General features: G+C 36.6%; 1 non-coding gene across 1 annotated transcript; it reads right to left on the reverse strand.

Annotated features, from left to right (window-relative positions):
• Positions 1 to 12,835: 12,835 nt before the first annotated feature.
• LOC128292528 (small nucleolar RNA R71) lies at positions 12,836 to 12,942 on the reverse strand. Its single transcript, XR_008282513.1, has one exon. It is a non-coding gene; the product is annotated as a small nucleolar RNA R71 (small nucleolar RNA).
• Positions 12,943 to 13,151: the final 209 nt, after the last annotated feature.

A 13,151-nucleotide genomic window follows, 5' to 3' on the forward strand; every position in this document is an offset into this window, starting at 1 on the left:
GTTTAATATGTCAGCAAGTAAAGGCGGAACATCAAGTGCCTACGGGTTTACTTCAGCCGATCATGATACCTGAATGGAAATGGAATCGAGTCACAATGGATTTTGTGTCTGGGTTGCCATTGTCGACAAGTAAGAAAGATGCGATTTGGGTTGTTGTTGATAGACTGACTAAGGCGGCTCATTTTATCCCCGTACGTACGGATTTTTCATTAGATAAACTAGCTGAATTATATGTTTCTCAGATTGTGAGATTACACGGGCTACCGATTTCTATTGTGTCGGATAGAGATCCGAGATTTACCTCACGATTTTGGAAGAAATTGCAAGAAGCTTTGGGTACCAAGTTACATTTTAGCACCGCTTTTCACCCCCAAACCGATGGTCAATCCGAGCGGATAATTCAGATACTTGAGGATATGTTGAGATGTTGCATCCTCGAGTTTAGTGGTTCATGGGAACGGTATTTACCTTTGATTGAATTCGCTTACAATAATAGTTTTCAGTCAAGTATTAAGATGGCACCTTACGAGGCTTTGTGCGATTCGAAAATGCCGACGCCATTGTTTTGGACCGAGCTCGGTGAAAGTAAAATTTTCGGAGTGGATTTGATTAAAGATGCTGAACAGAAAGTAAGTATAATTCGTGAGAGTCCAAGGCAAGATCGATCGTCGTAAGTCGACGCGGATTTAAAACGAAGAGATATTGAGTATCAGGTGGGAGACAAAGTGTTTCTCAAGGTATCACCTTGGAAAAAGATGCTCAGATTTGGCCGTAAAGGCAAATTGAGTCCGAGATTCATTGGGTCGTATGAGATCTCCGAACGAGTTGGCCCAGTTGCATATAGGTTGCTTTTACCCCCTGAACTCGAAAGGATCCACAACGTTTTTCATGTTTCGATGCTTTGACGTTACCGATCCGATCCTTCGCATGTAATAAACCCCTCCGAGATTGAAATTTAAGCCGATATGAGTTATGAAGAAGAACCGATCCGTATCCTAGCTCGTGAAGTGAAAGAGTTGCGAAACAAAAGGGTTCCGTTAGTGAAAGTGTTATGGCTCAAACACGGAATGGAAGAAGCTACTTGGGAACCTGAGAACTCTATGAAAGAACGATACCCAAACCTATTTACCGGTAAGATTTTCGGGGACGAAAATTTCTTAAGTGGGGGAGAGTTGTGACAGCCCTAAAATGACCCTAGTCGGAAAGTGGTTTCGGGACCACTAAACCAAGTCATAAAAATAATTAACCGTCACAGTTGATGCTCATTATATGTACATATGCATGTGTGAAAATTTCATGTTTGGATTTTGTTAATTGTAAGTGAATTTTATCAAATAGGACTTATGTGAGAAAATTTAGAAATGTGCTAGGCAAATGTAAGGTGGCCTATAAATGCATGTTGTGAAAATGTTGGGTTTGCATGTCAATTTACCCAAAATTTAAGCATAGTGGCCGGCCATGCTATGAATGGAAACATGTTGCAAACATGTTTAGTTAGTGGTTATGTTAGAAAGAATAAATAATGAAAAAGGAATATGATGAAAACAAAGAAAAGAAAAAAAAAGGTGTCCATCCTTTCACATTTTTTTTTGGCTTGGCCGAATGTTCTAAGAAGAAGGGGGGGAAGAGCTTGAGAAAATCAGCCATGGGAGTTTGCTAGACTAAGGTATGTTTGATGTTGTCCATGAGATTCATGCATGTTTTTAGTTGTTAGTTTGAGTTCTACCTAGCCCATGGTTTAAATCTTTGCTATGAGATGGGGATGATATTCGGCCATGGGTGTTGTCTTCTTGGTTGATGTTTGATGTTTGATGTTGTGGTGATGAGGCATGAAGATGAGTTAAGTTTCGGCTAAGGTGGATTTGTGTTGATGTCATTTGCATGCTAAGTGTGAAGCTTTGTAATGATACATGTGTATGGTGCTTTTGATGTTGTGAATGGAAGTAGAGGAAAAGTAAAAGAAAATTTATGTAGAAATGTGATATATGTGGATTTATAGGATGTTACAAATATATGTGAAGCCATGCTAGATTAGGAAAAATTCAGTCAAGTGTTCATGAGATGAAATTTTGTGTTTAGGTGAATTAAAGATGATAGTATAGTTGATATTATATATATATATATATATGTATGCATATTCGGCCATCAAATTAAGAGCATAGGTGATGATGAGTCTAAGCTTTGTACATTCGGCCATATATATATATATGCATGTGTGATTGGATTATTGATAGTAGGGCGATAGCATATGGTTATTAGCCGAATAGCTAAGAGCATAAGGTAGCAAGATAAAAATTTTACCATGCCGTTCCGTATGTCATAAAATCATTAAAATGTGAATACCAATATATGTAGCAAAGCGGTTGAATGAGATAATTTATTTGTTTAAGCTCAAGATCCTAAAGGAGAGGCGTCCAACAAGGAGAAATCGAAGGTCATCGAGTAGCCGACTTGGAATTATTTTACCCAACACAAGGTAAGTCATTAAGCATATAGTTGGTATTGATTTAAATGATCATAATACCTATGCAATTGTGTTTAATGAGATGAAATGTATACAAATGTATATGTATGTAGAGATGAAATTGTCAAATGTAAAAAGGAAGTGAAGCGTATATAGTGGCTGGTTTTCGCACTAAGTGTGCGGGCAATAAGTGTTCACGGTTGAGAGAATGGCACTAAGTGTGCGGGCTTGAAATGCATGGCACTAAGTGTGCGAGTTTAAAGTGCATGGCACTAAGTGTGCGTGGTTGATTATTAAGCACTATGTGTGCGAACCCGCTATATATATATATATATATATTTTCTATCAATTATTTATATTAAGGGTGCGACCTTACCGAGTCGATTTCGGACAGCGGAAAAGGTAAGTACCTTGAGTTCATGGCTAATAGGTGCTATGTTTATATATGGAGTTGAGCGTGGTAAGTTTTGAACCTATGTGATGATTATAAGTGAAGTCACGTACATAAGGTTCATCGTGGAATAGGTGAAAGTTCGTTTAGTTGTATGATTGTAATGAAAATAAAATGATGTATGGAAATGCCTCAATTTTCCTATTGAATAGCGTATGAAATGTCAATGTAGGACTTGGAATGAGATTGAATCGTAAGGTCTAAGAAACTATGGCATAGTTCGGTATGGATGGAATACTTAGCCTCATTTCGTTGTTTCCTCTTGTGAAAATTTTATTAATGGATGGTAGTGTAATGCTTATGACTTACTGAGTTATATACTCATTCGGTGTTTGCTTGTCACCTATTTTAGGTTTCTTGGACTCGACTTTTTGCGTATTCGGGACCGTCATCGAAGTCATCACCCCAGCTTGCAACTTTTTGGTATCTTCTTCTTAGTTGGTCTAAGAGAACATTTCAGCATGTATAGGCTATTATGTTTTGTTTGAACTTTGGTATGTAAAACTTTGATAGCCATGCGAAAATGGCTTATATATCGTTTTAGCATAGTACTATAATCATTTTGTATGTTGATCACTAAGAGGTATGGAAATGTTTGGAAACGATTAGCCATTGGAATGGTTAATCATGATTATACTTTGTGCTATGTATGCAAAAAGGGCTAATTGAATCATGGAAACTATGAAATAGGTAAAGTCTACCTTAAAGGCGAATCTTGACAGCAACAGCGATGTGGATGTGAAAATCACTAAAAATAGTAGGAATGGAATTAAATAGTGAATAAATTATGTAAATGAACCTTGATGAATCTACTTTCTTATGGAAGAAACGAAACAGTCATATGAGTTGTATGTTAAGAGATATTTAGGTTTTCGTGAAACAGGTCCAGAACGGTTTCTGGATTCCCTGTTCCGACTTTGGAAATTCATTATAAATTAACCAGAGATAATTAGGAGTCATGCCATATATGTATAGATTCCTATTTGAGTCTAATTTCTATAGAAACAAACGTTATCAGTATTGAAGCCGTGTACAGGGAGATATCCAAGTAGTAATGCACGAAGGTCAGTGTAGTTGATCCCTGGAACAGGGGAGACTTTAACTAATAAACTGTACTAATTGGCCCGACCAAAAATTCTAGAAAAAAATTTGTAGATGGTATATGAGTCTATATTCATGGAAAAATCACAAAACTGATTTTCGAGTTGTAGAACTCAAGATATGATTTTTAAGGTGACAGTGACACAGTTAGCCAGCTGTCTGGAAAATTTTTTTTATGAACGGTGAAATTAAGTGAACGAAGTTGTTAACCCCTCGTGTTCGACCCCGGCGATGGTCTCGGGTACGGGGTGTTACATGGTGAATCGGCCACAAATGATGAAGGGAAGAGATGTGGTTTTGGTTATAAGAAATCGGCACAAAAAGAATAAGCTTTCAGGATTTCGGCTTTTTATGATGTTCGGCTTATAAGGCTAAAAATAAAAAGATTAAGGATGTGATGAAGAGTAAAGAGATAGAAGGGTTCAGCTATGGAGAAGGAAGAGGAGAAGGTAGATGGAGAAAAAGAAATAAAGAAAAGAGGAGAAGAAAAGATGATCAGAATTTCGGCACAACACACCCCAAATGCCGAAATTCCCACTACTACAATACCTAGCCGAATTTCCCATGCTAGAGTCCCTTGGCCGGCCACCTCTTGCTCCTTGATCAGCTCCTAGATTTCCTCCCTTATCTTTATCCTTATTCAATCCCCTTACCTTCTTAAACTCTTCCTGATAGACTTTTATTTCAGTTCCATTACTTCCCTTTCCTGTACATAAAAATTAATCACTTAATCTGCTATCATTGTGACTTGAACCTGGGGCCTCCCCAAGCTTCCACACGCCACTACATCCTTCCCAGTGGCGTCACATGCCACTTTACCACTTGCTTCCTTGTGATCCATTTTTCACAAATAATTCCTAAAAGCCCAATTTATCGAACCCTTTCTCTTATAGAATTAAATTTAATTAAACTACCGGGTTTTATCTAAGCTTGGGCCTTCTAGAGGCCCACCAACATGATTAATCCTACACATAACAAAATGAACACGTAATTTTAAATTTTACAACTTTTACAGAATTCCCGAAAATTGGGGCGTTACATTATAGGCTTTAGAATGCCTAGAAGCCCTCAAAATTGTCTTTTTCTGAATTGGACTCAACTTGAGCTCGGCAAGGACATGCCCGTGTGACATGCCTATGTGAGTCGTGCTTCGAATTTTCCAAATTGACACAGCTGTGTGGTCTGCCCGTGAGAGGAAGTCCAGGCCGTGTTGAATTTGTACTTTGGCCTATTTTTCTCTGTTTTTTGCCTGTTTCTCATTTTATTTGCTCTCCTATGCTCTTCTAAGTATAAAACATGAAATTAAAGCATTAGGAGCATCGAATTCACCAATTCTAATGGAAAATCATCCATAAAATGTGTTAAGCATGGGGTAAAACTATGTATAAATTACAATTTCTCAAGGATATGTTGAGATGTTGTATTCTTGAGTTTGAAGGCACGTGGGAATGATATTGTAACTAATTGAATTTATGATAATAATAACTTTCAATCAAGTATCAAAATGACACCTTACGAGGCTTTGTATGGTCGCAAATGTTGGACACCTTTGTATTGGACTAAGCTCAGTGAGAATAAGATGCACGGGGTCGATTTGATCAAAGAGACTGAACAGAAAGTGAAAGTGTTTCGCGATAGTCTAAAAGCAACATCGATCGTAAAAATCATATGCGACTTGAAACAAAAATATATTGAGTTTCAAATCGGGATAAAGTGTTTTGGACAAGATCTCAGAGAAGAAAATACTCCAACTCGCTTGTAAAGGTAAATTAAGTCCGAAATTCATTAGGCCGTATTAGATTATTGGGCGTATCGGGAAAGTTGCTTACAGATTGCTGTTGCCACCTGAATTAGAAAATATTCTCAATGTATTTCACGTATCGATGCTTAGACGATATTGATCTGACCCATCACATGTGATTTCCTCGTCTGAGATTGAGATTCTATCCGATATGACATACGAGGAAGAACTAATCTGAATTTTAGATCGCGAGGTTAAAGAATTAAGAAATAAGAAAATCTCTTTAGTGAAAGTCTTATGGCATCAACACGGGGTTGAAGAAGCTACATGGGAGCCCGAGGATGCTATGAGAGAACATTACCCAAACCTATTCATTTGGTAAGATTTTCGAGGATGAAAACCCCTAAGAGAGGAGAGTTGTAACATTTCGGTTTAGACCCTATTTGAAGCAAGTGATTTGAGACACAATCTGAGTCAAAAAATTTTCATGTTTATAGTATGTGAATTGAGATGTGTGAAAATTTCGTGTGAAAATTTTATTGTTTGTGTGCTCAATTTAAGAAAAAAGACTTAATCGCGTAAAATGCAAAAGGTAGCTATTAAATGTATAAGTGATGAATTGCTATTGTTTTTATAATGTGGAGTCCTTAAAAGAAAATTAGACCATTAAAGGGTAGCATGGACGGTTTTGGGCTTGTATTATATGGTTTACTAATTAAATTTATAAGGTTAAAATAGTAATTATTATATTAATATGTATTAAATAAAATAAAACACAAAAACTATGCATGTTGTTCATCTTTTTGGCCGAACCTAAGAAAAAAATAAAGCTTTTGAAAGCTTTAAACATTCGACACTTTGGGAGCTTGATTCAAGGTTAGTTTTTGTTCAGTTTTTGATAATTTTTACGTTTTTTAGATCGTTGCTTCGAATACTAGCTTGCCCATGCTTGAATTTTTGAATTTGATGATATATTCATGAATTGACATTGTTGATAACTTGATGATTATTGTGTTTAATGATGAAAAGTAAATATATGTTGTTAGATTGTCAAGTTTAATTAAGTGATTTTTAGTAAAAATGCCTATTCAGGATTAAATTGTGAATTTTGCAAATTAAGGGGTCAAAATGTGAAATTAATGAAAGAAATGGGCTGCTAGGGACCTTAGTGAAATTCGGCGAAACATGGGTGTGGTGAAATTTTGAATATTTTGTGTTTTGTGAAATAGGGACTAAATTGTGAAAAAAGTGAAATATCAGGGGCAAAAGTGTAATTTGCCCATTTATGTGTGTTCGGATTAAATTGAATGAATATGTTAATAAACAAGTTAAATTTGTATTATTTTAGATGAAGAAAAGAGGAAATTAGATTTGGATCGGGGGAAATCTAAAGTTGTCAAATAGTCGTCTCGGTTTGTTCGTCTTTGTTCGAGGTAAGTTCATAAAGAAATAAATGTCATTAAATTCAATTGTATATATTTTAATAGTGCTGAACTGAATTATTACTTGCGTATATGTATATTCCGAATTGAATTAAGCATGGGAGCAATATTTACGAGCTTGAATCGATAGAGTTACGACATCCGAAAGCCCCGTACGAACCTTAGGAATAGTTAGGATACATATGTCATGACATAGGATTCCGATATGTGATTTCGTGTAAGACCACGTCTGGGATGTTGGCATCGATTTGTGATTTACGTGTAAGACCATGTCTGGAACATTGGCATCGTATATGAGTTCGTGTAAGACCCTGTTTGGGACAGTGGCATCGATATGTGATTACATGGAAGACCACGTTTGGGATGTTAGAATTTTACAAGATTTTCGATATCTGAGTATCCTTATTAATTCTAAATGGTTCAGTGGGCAATATCGAGTTAAGATCGAATTTGAAAATGGGCTAAATGGTTCAGGTACATATGAAGTTAAATGATTATGAAAGTGAGGTTAGTAAAATACTTGTGATGAAAATATGAAATATGCTTAATACAAGAGTGAATTATATATGTTTTTGAGAATGTTCATTGTAACACCCCAAACCCGACCTAGACGTTATGGCCCAATCTGACGTGTCACATTGAAGTGTTTTTCGAAAACCTTGTTTTCATGGAAAACTTTTCTTTAAAATAAAAACATTGAGTAAAAGCCCAACTTGTATTTGTTCCTTTCAAAGCGAGGTTTATTTAAAAAAAAAACTTATTCCTTCTTGTATGGTAATAATTACTTTGTATAATCTCTATTCAGTTGCGGAAGCTTTATTTAAAATAGATTATCTATGAAAACTTGCCATTTAAAAAAGTGAGTTGCAGAAACGTACATTTAAAAATAGTTATGGTTTAGGAAAACCATGTTCTACTTCTAACAAATATAAAGCATAAAAATAATAATCCTAATTTGAAATAACAACTAGATGGAAGACCTTATTACACCCCAAATCAAAAACAATAGTTTAAAATCAAAATATTAATATATATATATATATATATATAAATATATAAAAGACTAAGTCTAAACTTTTTGCTAGTTGGCCATCTTCGATTCCCTCCATCCGTCGAACTGCCTACTCAGGATCACCTGAAAAATTTAAAAGGAGCGGGGTGAGTTTCAAAAACTCAGTGTGTACAACCCTCAATGAGTATAAAGTAATCATTAGTGATTTTGGGCCTGAGCCCAATTCAATAACAGTGGTCTTTGGGCCTTAGCCCATATTAGCCTCAGTTGGGCCGAAGCCCACATCGCAATAATATCACAATAATATCATACATGCAATGATGTGCAACCCACCCCAATATTACAACCACTACACACCAACTCCGTCCCTCGGTACACATCATGTGGGGATATAAATATCGATCCACCCATCCGATACACATCAATGGTAGCCCGGTTGCGGTACTACCTTCATTGCAGCAAGCTGCTAATCACATATTGGACTTGATAGCTGTCGGTGGATCCATGGTTGTCAAGCAACCATACGATCCTCATATACTTCATCCGTTCCATAATTCCCAACCCATATGCAACCTAAACAGAATATTGTATGTATGCAGCAAATATACATGTAACATCTATATGTCTTGCATTCAACACTTAGGGGTATTTTAGTCATTCTCGCCCCTAGGGGTATTTCAGAAGTTTTACAAGTCGAGGGTATTTCAGTAATTGTACAGGTTAAGGGTATTTCAGTAATTTCACAAATTAGGGTTATTTTGGTAATTTTCCTTTATTATGGGTTTTTACTTACCTTGGCCCGTTAACAAATCCCCGTTGGCTAAGATGAATGAATACTATGGACCAGGTAGGATTCCAAAGAAGAGGAGGTGAGTCATTGAGACCGCTTAAGTACCGAGCACTCCCTAGATCCAATTCTAGACATGCATATACTCGTTGCCACACCTTAACCTTATGACTTGTCCATGGTCACACTTAATTCATTAATTAAGTTTTATGTCTGTTTAAGCAGTGATCATATACTAGGTCCAGAACCCCTTACAAAGCCTAAACAAGTCTACATACATGCATAAGGCTCATTAGGCCCAATCTCATTCATATGGCCCACTAGGCCCAATCTCATTCATATGGCCCATTAGGCCCAAATCACATTCATATGGCCCATCTAGCCCGAATCAATTCCAAGCCATGTAACCAACATGACTAGTTCATCATTTATTATCAAATCAACAAATTCACTTATTTTGGGCCCACGGCCCGTCGGGCCCATTTAGCCCATTCTAGCCCATATGGCCTAAGTACGGCCCAAATCCATGAGATCGCTTATGAGGCCTCTGTCAACATATCGATTTCCCCTTACGAGTGTCCGCAAGACTTGCAAGACTATCGTAGCGGACTTTCAGCTTTTAGGCATTTCGGCTTTTCGGCATTTCGGGATTTGTCTATCTAACGTGTGTGCAGTGTATGTACACACCTTCGGCTTTATATCAAGCTATCATAGGGTAGAAGTACACATCTTATCACCTGGAGTACTAAGTATTCATAATCACCCAAATCTATATTCAACATTATACTCCATTAGTCACATCCCATTAATTCAAAATAAATCCACTACTTTAGAAGAACAACCTATACTTGCCTTGACTAGATTAATCGGCTGCAATCTGCCTACGTAACTTGAAATTTGACGTAGTCCCCCTTTTGCATCCAGGCAAAAAGTCCCTAACAGCTAACATCTTACGCCGCTTAAACTTGGGAGCCTCTATCCCAACCTCTCTGCTAGAACCCCCTTTTTCCATCAACTAATACTCAACCAGCGATCACACTCTTGAATGAGAGGGAGAAAGAGAAATAAATGGAGAAGCCATAGGTTAACGAAAGTAATGGTATTGGAAATGATAAAGAAAAATCAAGTTTTAAGAGTGTAGAAACGAATGAACTTAGAAATATTTAACAAAAGCCGAAGAAGATCTAATTCACTTACCGATCGCAAGATCGCTTGCCAACAAGAAATCAACCCCCAAACTGTATGAATTGTCTTTTAAATGAAAAAATAAAGCAATCGGCTAAGTTAAAGAGGGAAGAGGTTGATTCGATTAAAATAGGGAAGAAAAGGTCAAGAGTTTGGCTTAAAGAAAAGAATGGGTGAAGGGTTTGAGATTACTCAAGTATTTGCAAAAAATAAAAAATAAAACAAAAGAGTCAAGAGGTTGGAAGAAATTTCCCCTAGAATATGCGATTGAAGCACACAAGAAAACAAATGCCTTTACTTGCCCATATTACACACATATATATACTAAAATAAATAAATAAATAAACTACAAACCTACACTCCCCAATCGACTTAAACTCGTCAAGCTAAATTCCCTTCAATTTCTCTAATTTTATCATAATCATATCCACAATTAATCCTCATCTTTATCTCCACTGTAACCTTGATTTTAGCCAACAATTCCAATTTGAATTGCATTCAAATTGCTTCCACCGAATGGCAATCCTCCTTTGTGTTGACCAGTAAAATTGACTTCCCTTTTGCCCATGAAACCACTCGAACTCTGATAAACCGTAATTTATACATATTTTTTTCCCATACTTAGCACATTTATGGATGGTTTCTCCTTAGATTTGGTGAATTCGATGCTCCTAGTCCTTTAATTTCATGTTTTATACTTAGGTGAGCATAGGAGAGTAAAAAGAGTGAGAAACAGGCCGAAAATGGAGAAAATAGAACCACACGGGAAATCAACATGGCCTGGACTTCCTCACACGGGCACATCACACGGCTGTGTCCCTTTGGAAGGATCGAAGCACGACTTACACAGGTAGACTACACTCCTATGCCTATTCAACAACCTTGACCACCGGCTGGAGTAATTGCACACGGGTGTGTCCCTGCCAAGCCCAAGTGTAACCCTATTTAGAAAAGGCAAATTTTGAGGGCTCTTAGGCATTCTAAAGCCTATTTGAACACCTGAGGAGGCACTTAGGAAGGGGACGCAGAGTAGGAGGTAAGGAATTACTCAAGGGAAGCCGATTGGTCCATCTCAGAAGCCGGATTCATCATCAAGATTGAGGATCTCCCTTCAATTTCCATTCAGGGTTTTTGGGTTTTCTTTATGTTTTTTATTAATTATTCTTCTAAGATGTTTTCTTCTATAATTATGAACTAAACCCTATAAATACCTAAGGGGAATGAAACCTAAAATGGATCTTGTTATTATTATCTGAATTATATGATAAATATTTGACTTATTCTTAATTATGTGTTCTTAATTCTTGTTTTAATATTCCAAGATATTGATTCGAGTTAATGCTCTTATTCAGAGGAGGAATAGACCCTGTTTAAGAGTAAATTTGTCATAATTAAGTGGAGTTGATTGAACGTCTAGAGATCGGCTGATAAGATTTTTTTGGATTAGGGTAAAACCTAATAAAGTGATCCATAGATCGAGTTAATACAACACTAGGTGTTAATTAGAAAGAGTTTTGAATTAATCAACATAGGGTTAGACGTTATTAGTCTCGAGAGAGATAATAATATAACTTAGGGATTTTAACGGATAAAGTCAAATGAATAAATTGTCTGATTCAGAGTCAAATAACAAGTGAAGTCTAGGTGGATTTTTCCTTGGGTATTGTCTTAATCAATCGAATTTTCCCAAAAGCTTTTCCCCAATTTCTCTCTGTGCACTCTTAGTTTAGTTAATTAATTTAGATAAACAAATCCCTTAATTTTTAGGCTAGATAATAAAAGGAAAGTAATTACTAGTACTCTTGGTTCCTTTGGGTTCGACAATCTGGTCTTGCTAAAGCTATATTACTGTTCGATAGGTACACTTGTCTTCATCGTGATAATAGTTAGTTTCAAGAACGCTTAATTATAAATTTTTAAAACCTGTCGCGAATATCACGTATCAAGTTTTTGTTGCCGTTTCCGGGGATCTAGGATATTAGGAACACTTGGTATTTATTACTTTAGCCATTTTACTTTTATTGCAATTTTAATTTTTATTCTCTTTTCTAATTCTTCATTTATTTTCTTCTGACAGGTTTTTTCTAGTTTATGACCAGAAGAAATCTGTCATTTGATGGCGAGATCGACTGTATAGTTTGCAAAAATCGAAGAGAAATAAGGCGGAGCTTATGATACACAGAAGAAGAGCAAGAGGACGATACTTCAACCACAAATGAGGAGATGGCTGAAAACCAAGAAAATCCACTACCTCCTACAATTGATGCTAATCAGAATCCTGCTCCACGTACTATGTATGATTATGCTAAACCTTCTTTAACAGGAACTGAATCGAGCATAGTTAGGCTTGTTGTTGCTGCAAATACTTTTGAACTAAAACCTAACACAATTCAAATGATACAACAATTTATTCAGTTTGATGGTTTGCAGGACGAAGATACCAACGCTCACTTGGCAAACTTTTTGGAACTATGTGATACATTTAAAATTAATGGCGTTTCTGATGACGCCATTCACCTTTGGTTATTCCCTTTTTCATTGAAGAATAAGGTTAAACAATGGTTGAACTCATTACCACGAGGGTCAATCACTACTTGGGAACAAATGACCGAAAAATTTTTATTAAAATATTTTCTGCCGGCTAAAACAGCCAAATTATGTAATGATATCTCCTCTTTTATGCAGATGAATCTAGAAACACTCTACGATGCATGGGAGAGATACAAGGATCTGTTGAGAATGTGCCTTCACCATGGGTTACCACCCTGGCTACAGGTTGAAACGTTCCACAATGGCCTGAATCCTTCGACTCGACAGATGATCGACGCAGCCGCTGGTGGACCTATCAATAATAAGACACCTGAGGATGCTTATGAATTTATATAAGAGATGTCACTGAATAATTATCAGTGGCAAGTCATGAGGACAAAGCCAACAAAAGCGGCTGGCATTTTTAACGTCAATTCAG

The sequence above is a fragment of the Gossypium arboreum genome, chromosome 4 (genome assembly GCF_025698485.1).
Source record: "Gossypium arboreum isolate Shixiya-1 chromosome 4, ASM2569848v2, whole genome shotgun sequence".
In the NCBI taxonomy this organism is placed as follows: domain Eukaryota; kingdom Viridiplantae; phylum Streptophyta; class Magnoliopsida; order Malvales; family Malvaceae; genus Gossypium; species Gossypium arboreum.